The 12,157-nt window shown below is 45.9% G+C and overlaps 11 non-coding genes across 11 annotated transcripts; all 11 read left to right on the plus strand.

Moving 5' to 3' along the window:
- Positions 1-6,667: 6,667 nt before the first annotated feature.
- trnar-ucg (transfer RNA arginine (anticodon UCG)) lies at positions 6,668-6,740 on the plus strand. The gene has a single exon. It is a non-coding gene; the product is annotated as a tRNA-Arg (tRNA).
- Positions 6,741-7,204: 464 nt separating this feature from the next.
- Positions 7,205-7,278, plus strand: trnai-aau (transfer RNA isoleucine (anticodon AAU)). The gene has a single exon. It is a non-coding gene; the product is annotated as a tRNA-Ile (tRNA).
- Positions 7,279-7,772: 494 nt separating this feature from the next.
- Positions 7,773-7,846, plus strand: trnai-aau (transfer RNA isoleucine (anticodon AAU)). The gene has a single exon. It is a non-coding gene; the product is annotated as a tRNA-Ile (tRNA).
- Positions 7,847-8,205: 359 nt separating this feature from the next.
- On the plus strand, positions 8,206-8,278 carry trnar-ucg (transfer RNA arginine (anticodon UCG)). The gene has a single exon. It is a non-coding gene; the product is annotated as a tRNA-Arg (tRNA).
- Positions 8,279-8,742: 464 nt separating this feature from the next.
- trnai-aau (transfer RNA isoleucine (anticodon AAU)) lies at positions 8,743-8,816 on the plus strand. The gene has a single exon. It is a non-coding gene; the product is annotated as a tRNA-Ile (tRNA).
- Positions 8,817-9,309: 493 nt separating this feature from the next.
- Positions 9,310-9,383, plus strand: trnai-aau (transfer RNA isoleucine (anticodon AAU)). The gene has a single exon. It is a non-coding gene; the product is annotated as a tRNA-Ile (tRNA).
- A 359-nt stretch (positions 9,384-9,742) lies between these two features.
- On the plus strand, positions 9,743-9,815 carry trnar-ucg (transfer RNA arginine (anticodon UCG)). The gene has a single exon. It is a non-coding gene; the product is annotated as a tRNA-Arg (tRNA).
- Positions 9,816-10,279: 464 nt separating this feature from the next.
- trnai-aau (transfer RNA isoleucine (anticodon AAU)) lies at positions 10,280-10,353 on the plus strand. Its single transcript has one exon. It is a non-coding gene; the product is annotated as a tRNA-Ile (tRNA).
- A 493-nt stretch (positions 10,354-10,846) lies between these two features.
- On the plus strand, positions 10,847-10,920 carry trnai-aau (transfer RNA isoleucine (anticodon AAU)). Its single transcript has one exon. It is a non-coding gene; the product is annotated as a tRNA-Ile (tRNA).
- Positions 10,921-11,279: 359 nt separating this feature from the next.
- Positions 11,280-11,352, plus strand: trnar-ucg (transfer RNA arginine (anticodon UCG)). Its single transcript has one exon. It is a non-coding gene; the product is annotated as a tRNA-Arg (tRNA).
- Positions 11,353-11,816: 464 nt separating this feature from the next.
- Positions 11,817-11,890, plus strand: trnai-aau (transfer RNA isoleucine (anticodon AAU)). Its single transcript has one exon. It is a non-coding gene; the product is annotated as a tRNA-Ile (tRNA).
- The last annotated feature ends 267 nt before the right edge of the window (positions 11,891-12,157 follow it).

Consider the following 12,157-nt stretch of genomic DNA (forward strand, 5'->3'; position numbering starts at 1 on the left):
TGGACACTGACGCAAGTAATGTGGGGCTGGGAGCGGTGTTGTCGCAGGTTGGACCGGAAGGGGAGAAGGTGGTGGCGTACTTCAGCCGGGTCCTGAACAGGAGCGAGCGGCGCTACTGTGTCACACGACGAGAGCTGTTGGCTGTGGTGGCGGGGGTGAGACACTTTAAATACTACCTGTGCGGCACAGCATTTGTTGTCAGAACTGATCATGCTGCCCTTCAGTGGCTGATGTCTTTCAGGGAGCCAGAGGGACAGGTGGCTCGCTGGCTGGAGGAGCTCCAAGCCTTCAATTTCACCGTGGAGCACAGAGCAGGGACGCACCATTCTAACGCAGACGCCCTCTCTCGCCGCCCATGTGCTGCAGCTGGCTGCCGTTACTGTGAGAAGCGAGAGGAAATAGAGCGGGAACTCACGACAATAGACGGAGCAGCACAGCTCGCCTGCAGGGTTCTTCTGGTGGTGGATGCAGCGGAGTGGAGGGCACGGCAGGAACAAGACACAGACCTGCTGCCGGTCCTGCAGTGGCTGGAGAAGGGGGAGCAACCCCTTTGGGATGAGGTCACTGGGTTTTCCATCTGTACCAGGGGGCTGTGGGCCAAGTTTGCAGCTCTCAGGCTGAAGGAGGGGGTGTTGGAGCGTGCCTGGAAGGATCCTGCCACGGGGGAGGAGAGGTGGCAGGTTGTGGTGCCAAGGTCGCTGAGGTCAGCTGTGCTGGGAGCCTGCCATGGGAGCACTGGCTCTGGCCACTTTGGGGTCTCCAAGACTCTTCGCCGCCTCCGCCAGGGCTATTACTGGGGTCAACAGCGGAGGGATGTGGAGGACTTTTGCCGCAGCTGTGATGCATGTTCCTCACACAAAGGGCCACAAGACCAGTCCCGGGCTCAGCTTCAGCAGCAACCAGCAGGAGCTCCAATGGAGCGAGTAGCTGTGGACGTCATGGGCCCATTTCCTCGCACAGACAGAGGAAACCGCTATGTTCTTGTGGCCATGGACTATTTTACCAAGTGGCCGGAAGCATACGCCATCCCAGATCAGGAGGCTGAGACTGTCGCTGATGTATTAGTGGAGGGGATGTTCAGCCGCTTTGGGACAGCAGAGACCCTCCACAGTGACCAGGGGCGTAACTTTGAGTCCAAGGTATTTGCTGCCATGTGTGAACGCCTTGGGATTAAGAAGACCCGCACCACCCCACTTCACCCCCAAAGCGATGGGCTGGTGGAAAGGTTTAACAGGACGCTGGCCCAGCAGCTAGCCATCCTTACCTCAGAACACCAACGGGACTGGGATTACCATCTTCCCCTTACCCTCATGGCCTACAGGTCGGCAGTGCAGGACTCCACCCAATGTACGCCTGCCCTGCTCATGTTAGGGAGAGAGCTGAGAACTCCTGCAGAGTTGGCTTTTGGGAAACCCCCGGACGCGCCAGAGGCACCACCGGGCCGGGACTACGCAAGGAAGCTGCAGGACCGGCTGGATTCTGCACATTCCTACGCCCGAGAGCAGCTGGCGAAGGCAGGCCTGCGCCAAAAGAGGAATTACGACATCACCACTAAAGGGAGGCACTTCCGTGCTGGGGAGCTGGTGTGGGTCTACAGCCCAAAGAGGAAGAAGGGACGGTGTCCTAAACTGGATAGCAGCTGGGTGGGGCCTTGCAGCGTCCTAGAGCGAGTGGGGGAGGTTGTTTACAGGGTGCAGTTGCCTCCTAGGGGGAGGATAGTAGCGCTGCACAGAGACCGGATGGCCCCCTACAGAGGACAGTCCCTCCCCTCCTTTCCAGAGGGACGTGTACAGAGCGTCCATGACCCTGCTCAGAGGGGCCCCCGACCGGGGCTGCGTTCCCCCCCCTCGGACTCTTCACCCCAAAGCCCCGAAGCTCTGCGTCCTCCTCAGGGGCTCAGGAGGTCAAGGAGGGAACGTAGGCTACCGCCCCGCCTCAGAGTCTGTGTCGTTCCCTCGGGGACGAGGAACTTATTGCTGGGGGGGCAGTGTAACGATGGTTAAGTGTTACTGGACAGTGACATGTTGGTTTTCTCTGCACACTGTTGTTGTTCCTTTAAGATTCATGTTTGGTTGGGCTGCAGGAAGTAGTGAGGGTGGTGTACAGGAAGGGGTGGGGGGACCTGGTTGTTCTGTGTGTGTGCCAGGCTGAAGAGAGGTGTAGTTCGAGAGCGCTTCCCCCTGAGTTAACAACCCGCTGGCTTATGTGCCGAATAAACGGACAAACTGAGACCCCAACCGTCTGGTTCTTGTGAACGTTACAATATATTTATTAGTTTAAGATGTGGCCATTCATGTATTTTGCTTGTTTACATTATTGTATTTTGCACAACTCTGTTGCTTGTGAAGCTCGCACACAAGAATTTCACTCACATGTACTGTACCAATGTACCTGCACATGTGATGTGACAATAAAAGTGATTTGATTTGATTTGATTTGATTTATATTAATCATTATTAGCTATTACAGCAGTGAACATGAACTGTGTCAAATACTGAGCTTCAGTACAGATTCAAGTCGCAGTTATTTATATGTCTTATCACCTTAAATCTTCACTCAAAGACAAGTATCTTTGACAGTGCATATATAGTAGGGGTGCAACGATATTCGTATCGATATTGAACCGTTCGATACAGTGCTTTCGGTTCGGTACGCATATGTATCGAACAATACAACATTTGTAATTTATTTTATCAACTTTCCTTCTGACGATGCTGTCTGTGTTGAGCGCTCAGTGAATCTGCGTTCGACTACTCTGCCTAGGCTGCACTGTCGAGCGCAGATCCACTGAGCGCTCAACACAGACAGCATCGTCAGAAGGAAGAGCGCAGGGCAAGCTAGCGAGACAGAAGTTAAGCTCTCCTTGCAACAGGCAAATTGAACCTCATTCAGATCTGGCGTTTGGAATTATTTTGGTTTTCATGTGACGTATGACCCTGAAGGTAAGCGAGTCATGGACTAAAGTAAAACAGTATGTTGGATGTGCCATGCAATGCTCAATTACATGGGTGGGAACTAGTGTGTTAGCGCAGTTAGCTCGTTAACGTGTTGGCCGTCTAGCCCCATGCACGGAGCGATCGGCGGTAGCTCGTTAACGGAGATTTGCCGTGTTGTAGCGTTAACGTCATTTCAACGAGATTAACCTGAAAGCACTAGTGGGAACACAACGAATATGACTGCACATTTACGCCGACATCATCCTAGTGCAAAGACAAAAACAACAAGCATGCTACTAACTTTAGCCGAGTCATTTAGACAGCTGTTAGCACATGATTCTCCTTATGCTGCTGAGAATATAGCCCAGAAGAAGCGGATAGTATAGCTTTTATTTTGGAAAGAGACATTTCTCTGTAATAAACTCTCGTTTCCAAAGATGAGTGATTCCTCAATCAGATACAGGGCTTGCAATATCGCTAGCCCGACGTCCTGGGGCTAGCGATTTTTTCAGTCGGGCTACCAAAATCTATCTCTTCCCTGCCCGTCGGGCTATTGTAGGAAGGAAAAATATATGTCAATGCTTTTGCATTCTTTCGGAAATGTAGCTGGGTAATTATGTCATTGGCATCGGTGAGCCACTGTCAATATGTGACATATTGAAATCGTGTTTGAATTTGCGCTTGTTTTTTTGCTTTCACTTTGCAATCGTGCGAACTGTGTATAGAGAGCGACAGCACTGATCTGTGAGTGATGATAATTTGTGCACCAATTCCTCTGACATCGTCTTATTAATCGTTAGCTTACTATGCAAACATGACAAGTGAAATCTCCCGCAGCAAGCTTAAACATGTGAGAGGTTGATCGCGCAGAGAATCGCTGAGCTTATGTGAGTGCGTGTGTAAAAGCAGCAGGATATATATTTCAGTTCTGCTGAGCCAAATAAGACAGGTCAGGGTGAAGAAGTGACAGCCAAAGAAAAGCTTACCACAAAACGGAGAAGTTATGACAAATCAGACTATAAGGCAAAAAGAAAGTGCAGCTTTATGGTTTCATGGACAAAATCATTTCTGTGGCTGCAATATGACGAGCTAAATAACCAGGGCTGCACATAAGTGGTCCGCAGGTGCGCATTCGCTGTCAAAATAAAAAATGCGCACAAGGGTTAAGGTTAAATTTAAAAACTGTACTTTTGAGTTAAAATATATATTTATCATTTTAATAAATGACAAATTAAAAAGGCATGAACATTTTTTTTGTATCGAAAAAATATCGAACCGTGACACCAAAGTATCGAACCGAACCGTGAATTTTGTGTATCGTTGCACCCCTAATATATAGGTGTATCATATATAAGAGACAAATGTTGTTCCTTCAGTATGTTGGCATAACTAAATTTGGCTCATTGCTTACATATATGTATAAAAAGAAAATGTACGAGCTGTAAAAACTGTTTCTGATAGAATGAATAATAGACCGATATATTAAATATTCCTTTATTGGGTGAGAAAATCATACTATGTCATAACTGCTTTAAGTCATACAGAATAGATATCAGAGCCTTAAACTGGCTGACTTCTGCTAAAACATACAAATACAAATTTTTAGGTCCATTCTGCTGCTGATACATACTTTAGGTTTCTGAATGTTAAACTTGTTGCTGCCTTTCATAGTGTGTAACTTGAAGGCCCTGAGTACTTTCTCCCACACTGAAAACACCGGAATGATGGAATGATAAAATTGTTTGAACATTACCTAATAAGACTGATTCAGGACAGACAATTAGTTATGTGAAACTTTTCTAGCAGTCCTTCACAAACAGGGAACAGTCCGTCTATTCTCTCCATCTGTCAGCTGCTGCTGGCTCTTCCTCCTCCTCCTCCTCACACACTGCTGAGTTTGTCCTGGTGGATCATCAGGGGTGCAAAGCCTCACAGATGATGTGCAGCAGTGGGTCCCTCAGTCTGTCCTCACTCTGCACACTTGCAGTTGTCACACATGGAAATCAAATGTGTGATAAGCTGCAGGATTCAAACACAAGTGTAACTTATAAATACATGTTCATACTTTTGTTACACAATCAGAGAGAAAGAAAAAGAGAGAGAAAGAGTGCAGGACAGACAGACAGGTGACAGTCTCAGGTGTTTACACTGCTACAAAACAGCACAAGAGAAGGAGGATTTAGTGTTTGTGTTATTACGAGTGCTAAACAAGAAGAGTTCCCAGATGGTACAGTGGACACATGTGTGACTGCTGTGATTAAAGCATCTTTCATTCAGCTTAATGAGTGAACTGTCAACTCGTTCAAACACATGTTAAAGTCCGTTTTGCTCGACACCACCGAACAGAGGCAGCAATAAAACATAGCTAACATTAACAGTGCAGTGAATCCTGCTTGTGCCGTGATATTCAGGACTGCAAACCGAGCAGCATCACTGACTTACAGCTTGTTGTGTTTGTGGATATATGACTGACTTTAATTATCCACGAAATCATCACATTCTCTGTAAGATTAAGGTTTTAAAAGCAAGTAAAAGCTGAACGTACAAACATCACTAATGGCAAATAACTTTGCCGACATGTGGCCAACAGTAATGTTTTAATGTTCCTCATTATTAAACATTTGCACATAAATGAGTGACATAATATTCAGTACTTAATTTACTCTTCGGCCGCTCTGCTTCTGCCGTCTGCGGCAGAATTATCCACGCTATGAATTGTGGGATATATGGGACCACGAAGTCTACACTGCCACAGCCATAAAATTCAGGGAAATGAAGGACGCATTTGAGGGCCACATTTCGATCAGCCTTTGAATTGGGACAGCCTTCGGCGCGCCACTGTGACGTAATCGGCCTTAAAATGCAACCTTTAAGGCTGCAGTCCCTGAATTGGGATACAGCCTTTAATTATCCATAAAATCAGCACATTCTTTGTAAGATTAAGACCGACTATTGAACGGCGTATATTTTGAAGTAAAGGCTTTAAAACCTTTACTTTAAAAATGTACAAACATCGCTAATGTCACATAACTTTGCCGACATGTGGCCAACAGTAATGTTTTAATGTTCTTCATTATTAAACATTTGCGCATAAAAAAGTGACATAATATTCAGTACTTACTTATGAAAGTTTACTCTCCGGCCGCTCGGCTTTCGCCATTTTTTTTGGAAAAATTATCCCAACAACCGCCGCACTATGAAGTCTGAGATATGTTGGACCATGAAGGCTACACCGACCCATCCTTGAAATTCAGGGAAATGAAAGACGCATTTGAGGGCCGCATTTAGAGCAGCCTTTGAATTGGGACAGCCTTCATCGCGTCGCTGTGAAGTAATCGGTCTTGAAATGCAGCCTTTAAGACTGCAGACCCTGGGTGTGTCCTTCAAAAGAGACTCTACGAGTTCTCAAACGAGGCTCGAAAGGCCAGGTTAGGGAAGCCATGAATTTGGCCTGATCAGTGAGAGATCGGGCCACGTAAGCTTTATGACCGTCATTGGCAGATGATGCTCTGGCTCAATAGGTGGATCCACTGTGCATGTGGCAGGTAGGACTACGTTTTTAAGAGCGTGATACATGGGAGAAATGCTGTGGCATGCACTTATTTCAAGCAACAATCAATTATTTCAAGCAACAATCAAGCAATATCCACCAGCCACGTGAGCAATCCAACACCAGCAGTTCACTCAAACAGACTCCAACGAACGTTCGTGAAAATTGGGAGCTTCTGCCTGACCACGTGGCCTAACGGACAAGGCGTCTGACTTCGGATCAGAAGATTGAGGGTTCAAGTCCCTTCGTGGTTTGTTGTGAGTCCTTGAGGTGCAGGCATGCGTTCCCAGTTAGATTGCAGCAGGCCAACCTCGGATCCTTTATGTCATCCAAAATTGCTACACTTTTGTCAATTTCATGTCCTTCAACAGAGACTCTACGAGTTCTCAAACGAGGCTCGAATGGCCAGGTTGCCGACTGAAGCCATGAACTTGGCCTTATCAGTGCCAGGCCCCAGTGGTCTTGGCTTAGAAGCAACCATAGAAAGTCAATAACATGCCATGACCTCAAGCGACATGGGTGAAAAAATCACGACTTGGAAGCAGGCTGTTGGTGGAACTACACCTGCATAGGTGGCTTCTGATCAGTAGGAGCTTCCAAGAGTTGGCTTTCATTGGTACTGCTTGAAGTAATTTCTTGTAAACACACATTTCTCTTGTGTTGTTAACAGTTCTTCCACCCTCTTTTTTGGTATATCAGTCAACAGAATGATTTTGTAGGCCGGTTAGCTCAGCTGGTCAGAGCGTGGTGCTAATAACGCCAAGGTCATGGGTTCAATCCCCATACTGGCCATTCCAACAGCCATCCAACGTGCTGTCTCATGATAGACTGTGGATTTTTTTTGGGTGGGATCCAAGAAAAAACCTCTGCCAACTTCCAGGTGAGTGATGTACGCAACTACAAATGACAGCAAACCACAAAATTCACTGACACATGACACGCTAATGAATACATTACATGCTTAGCTACAATCTCCAAATCACTTTTCCAGCTACTTTCTGGATAAATCACTCATTTCCAAAGTCTGACACAGCATACTGCATCAAAAACTGCTGCTTTATATCCTCACCTAACGACCCTAACTTTAGAAGACGCACACCATGTATTGTTTTGTGGCAAATTTCTTCTTAAAGCATTTTTTGTAAGTCAACAGAGGACTTTTTTTTCCCACTATGTTGAAGTAATTTCTTGTAAACACACATTTCTCTTGTGTTCTTAACAGTTCTTCCACCCTCTCTTTTTTGGTATATTAGTCAACAAAAGGATGGGTTCACACACATTTTTTGGGCCGGTTAGCTCAGCTGGTCAGAGCGTGGTGCTAATAACGCCAAGGTCATGGGTTCAATCCCCATACTGGCCATTCAACAGCCATCCAACGTGCTGTCTCATGATAGACTGTGGATTTTATTGGGTGGGATCCAACAAAAAACCTCTGCCAACTTCCAGGTGACAGATCGGGCCACGTAAGCTTTATGACCTTCATTGGCAGATAATACTCTGGCTTAGTGGGTGGATCCACTGTGCATGTGGCAGGTAGGACTACATTTTTAAGAGCGTGATACATGGGAGAAATGCTGTGGCATGCACTTATTTCAAGCAACAATCAATTATTTCAAGCAACAATCAAGCAATATCCACCAGCCACGTGAGCAACCCAACACCAGCAGTTGATTCAACCAGACTCCAACGAACGTTCGTGAAAAGAGGGAGCTTCTGCCAGACCACGTGGCCTAACGGACAAGGCGTCTGACTTCGGATCAGAAGATTGAGGGTTCAAGTCCCTTCGTGGTTTGTTGTGAGTCCTTGAGGAGCAGGCATGCGTTCCCAGTTGGATTGCAGCAGGCCAACCTCGGATCCTTTATGTCATCCAAAATTGCTACACTTTTGTCAATTTCATGTCCTTCAACAGAGACTCTACGAGTTCTCAAACGAGGCTCGAATGGCCAGGTTGCGGACTGAAGCCATGAACTTGGCCTTATCAGTGCCAGGCCCCAGTGGTCTTGGCTTAGAAGCAACCATAGAAAGTCAATAACATGCCATGACCTCAAGCGACATGGGTGAAAAAATCACGACTTGGAAGCAGGCTGTTGGTGGAACTACACCTGCATAGGTGGCTTCTGATCAGTAGGAGCTTCCAAGAGTTGGCTTTCATTGGTACTGCTTGAAGTAATTTCTTGTAAACACACATTTCTCTTGTGTTGTTAACAGTTCTTCCACCCTCTTTTTTGGTATATCAGTCAACAGAATGATTTTGTAGGCCGGTTAGCTCAGCTGGTCAGAGCGTGGTGCTAATAACGCCAAGGTCATGGGTTCAATCCCCATACTGGCCATTCCAACAGCCATCCAACGTGCTGTCTCATGATAGACTGTGGATTTTTTTGGGTGGGATCCAAGAAAAAACCTCTGCCAACTTCCAGGTGAGTGATGTACGCAACTACAAATGACAGCAAACCACAAAATTCACTGACACATGACACGCTAATGAATACATTACATGCTTAGCTACAATCTCCAAATCACTTTTCCAGCTACTTTCTGGATAAATCACTCATTTCCAAAGTCTGACACAGCATACTGCATCAAAAACTGCTGCTTTATATCCTCACCTAACGACCCTAACTTTAGAAGACGCACACCATGTATTGTTTTGTGGCAAATTTCTTCTTAAAGCATTTTTTGTAAGTCAACAAAGGACTTTTTTTTCCCACTATGTTGAAGTAATTTCTTGTAAACACACATTTCTCTTGTGTTCTTAACAGTTCTTCCACCCTCTCTTTTTTGGTATATTAGTCAACAAAAGGATGGGTTCACACACATTTTTTGGGCCGGTTAGCTCAGCTGGTCAGAGCGTGGTGCTAATAACGCCAAGGTCATGGGTTCAATCCCCATACTGGCCATTCAACAGCCATCCAACGTGCTGTCTCATGATAGACTGTGGATTTTATTGGGTGGGATCCAACAAAAAACCTCTGCCAACTTCCAGGTGACAGATCGGGCCACGTAAGCTTTATGACCTTCATTGGCAGATAATACTCTGGCTTAGTGGGTGGATCCACTGTGCATGTGGCAGGTAGGACTACATTTTTAAGAGCGTGATACATGGGAGAAATGCTGTGGCATGCACTTATTTCAAGCAACAATCAATTATTTCAAGCAACAATCAAGCAATATCCACCAGCCACGTGAGCAACCCAACACCAGCAGTTGATTCAACCAGACTCCAACGAACGTTCGTGAAAAGAGGTAACTTCTGCCAGACCACGTGGCCTAACGGACAAGGCGTCTGACTTCGGATCAGAAGATTGAGGGTTCAAGTCCCTTCGTGGTTTGTTGTGAGTCCTTGAGGAGCAGGCATGCGTTCCCAGTTAGATTGCAGCAGGCCAACCTCGAATCCTTTGTGTCATCCAAAATTGCTACACTTTTGTCAATTTCATGTCCTTCAACAGAGACTCTACGAGTTCTCAAACGAGGCTCGAATGGCCAGGTTGCGGACTGAAGCCATGAACTTGGCCTTATCAGTGCCAGGCCCCAGTGGTCTTGGCTTAGAAGCAACCATAGAAAGTCAATAACATGCCATGACCTCAAGCGACATGGGTGAAAAAATCACGACTTGGAAGCAGGCTGTTGGTGGAACTACACCTGCATAGGTGGCTTCTGATCAGTAGGAGCTTCCAAGAGTTGGCTTTCATTGGTACTGCTTGAAGTAATTTCTTGTAAACACACATTTCTCTTGTGTTGTTAACAGTTCTTCCACCCTCTTTTTTGGTATATCAGTCAACAGAATGATTTTGTAGGCCGGTTAGCTCAGCTGGTCAGAGCGTGGTGCTAATAACGCCAAGGTCATGGGTTCAATCCCCATACTGGCCATTCCAACAGCCATCCAACGTGCTGTCTCATGATAGACTGTGGATTTTTTTGGGTGGGATCCAAGAAAAAACCTCTGCCAACTTCCAGGTGAGTGATGTACGCAACTACAAATGACAGCAAACCACAAAATTCACTGACACATGACACGCTAATGAATACATTACATGCTTAGCTACAATCTCCAAATCACTTTTCCAGCTACTTTCTGGATAAATCACTCATTTCCAAAGTCTGACACAGCATACTGCATCAAAAACTGCTGCTTTATATCCTCACCTAACGACCCTAACTTTAGAAGACGCACACCATGTATTGTTTTGTGGCAAATTTCTTCTTAAAGCATTTTTTGTAAGTCAACAGAGGACTTTTTTTTCCCACTATGTTGAAGTAATTTCTTGTAAACACACATTTCTCTTGTGTTCTTAACAGTTCTTCCACCCTCTCTTTTTTGGTATATTAGTCAACAAAAGGATGGGTTCACACACATTTTTTGGGCCGGTTAGCTCAGCTGGTCAGAGCGTGGTGCTAATAACGCCAAGGTCATGGGTTCAATCCCCATACTGGCCATTCAACAGCCATCCAACGTGCTGTCTCATGATAGACTGTGGATTTTATTGGGTGGGATCCAACAAAAAACCTCTGCCAACTTCCAGGTGACAGATCGGGCCACGTAAGCTTTATGACCTTCATTGGCAGATAATACTCTGGCTTAGTGGGTGGATCCACTGTGCATGTGGCAGGTAGGACTACATTTTTAAGAGCGTGATACATGGGAGAAATGCTGTGGCATGCACTTATTTCAAGCAACAATCAATTATTTCAAGCAACAATCAAGCAATATCCACCAGCCACGTGAGCAACCCAACACCAGCAGTTGATTCAACCAGACTCCAACGAACGTTCGTGAAAAGAGGTAACTTCTGCCAGACCACGTGGCCTAACGGACAAGGCGTCTGACTTCGGATCAGAAGATTGAGGGTTCAAGTCCCTTCGTGGTTTGTTGTGAGTCCTTGAGGAGCAGGCATGCGTTCCCAGTTAGATTGCAGCAGGCCAACCTCGAATCCTTTATGTCATCCAAAATTGCTACACTTTTGTCAATTTCATGTCCTTCAACAGAGACTCTACGAGTTCTCAAACGAGGCTCGAATGGCCAGGTTGCGGACTGAAGCCATGAACTTGGCCTTATCAGTGCCAGGCCCCAGTGGTCTTGGCTTAGAAGCAACCATAGAAAGTCAATAACATGCCATGACCTCAAGCGACATGGGTGAAAAAATCACGACTTGGAAGCAGGCTGTTGGTGGAACTACACCTGCATAGGTGGCTTCTGATCAGTAGGAGCTTCCAAGAGTTGGCTTTCATTGGTACTGCTTGAAGTAATTTCTTGTAAACACACATTTCTCTTGTGTTGTTAACAGTTCTTCCACCCTCTTTTTTGGTATATCAGTCAACAGAATGATTTTGTAGGCCGGTTAGCTCAGCTGGTCAGAGCGTGGTGCTAATAACGCCAAGGTCATGGGTTCAATCCCCATACTGGCCATTCCAACAGCCATCCAACGTGCTGTCTCATGATAGACTGTGGATTTTTTTGGGTGGGATCCAAGAAAAAACCTCTGCCAACTTCCAGGTGAGTGATGTACGCAACTACAAATGACAGCAAACCACAAAATTCACTGACACATGACACGCTAATGAATACATTACATGCTTAGCTACAATCTCCAAATCACTTTTCCAGCTACTTTCTGGATAAATCACTCATTTCCAAAGTCTGACACAGCATACTGCATCAAAAACTGCTGCTTTA

The sequence above is a fragment of the Copadichromis virginalis genome, linkage group LG23, assembly GCF_057382275.1.
Source record: "Copadichromis virginalis isolate Kocher_CV1m ecotype Utaka linkage group LG23, C_Virginalis_male_GT1.1, whole genome shotgun sequence".
NCBI lineage: Eukaryota > Metazoa > Chordata > Actinopteri > Cichliformes > Cichlidae > Copadichromis > Copadichromis virginalis.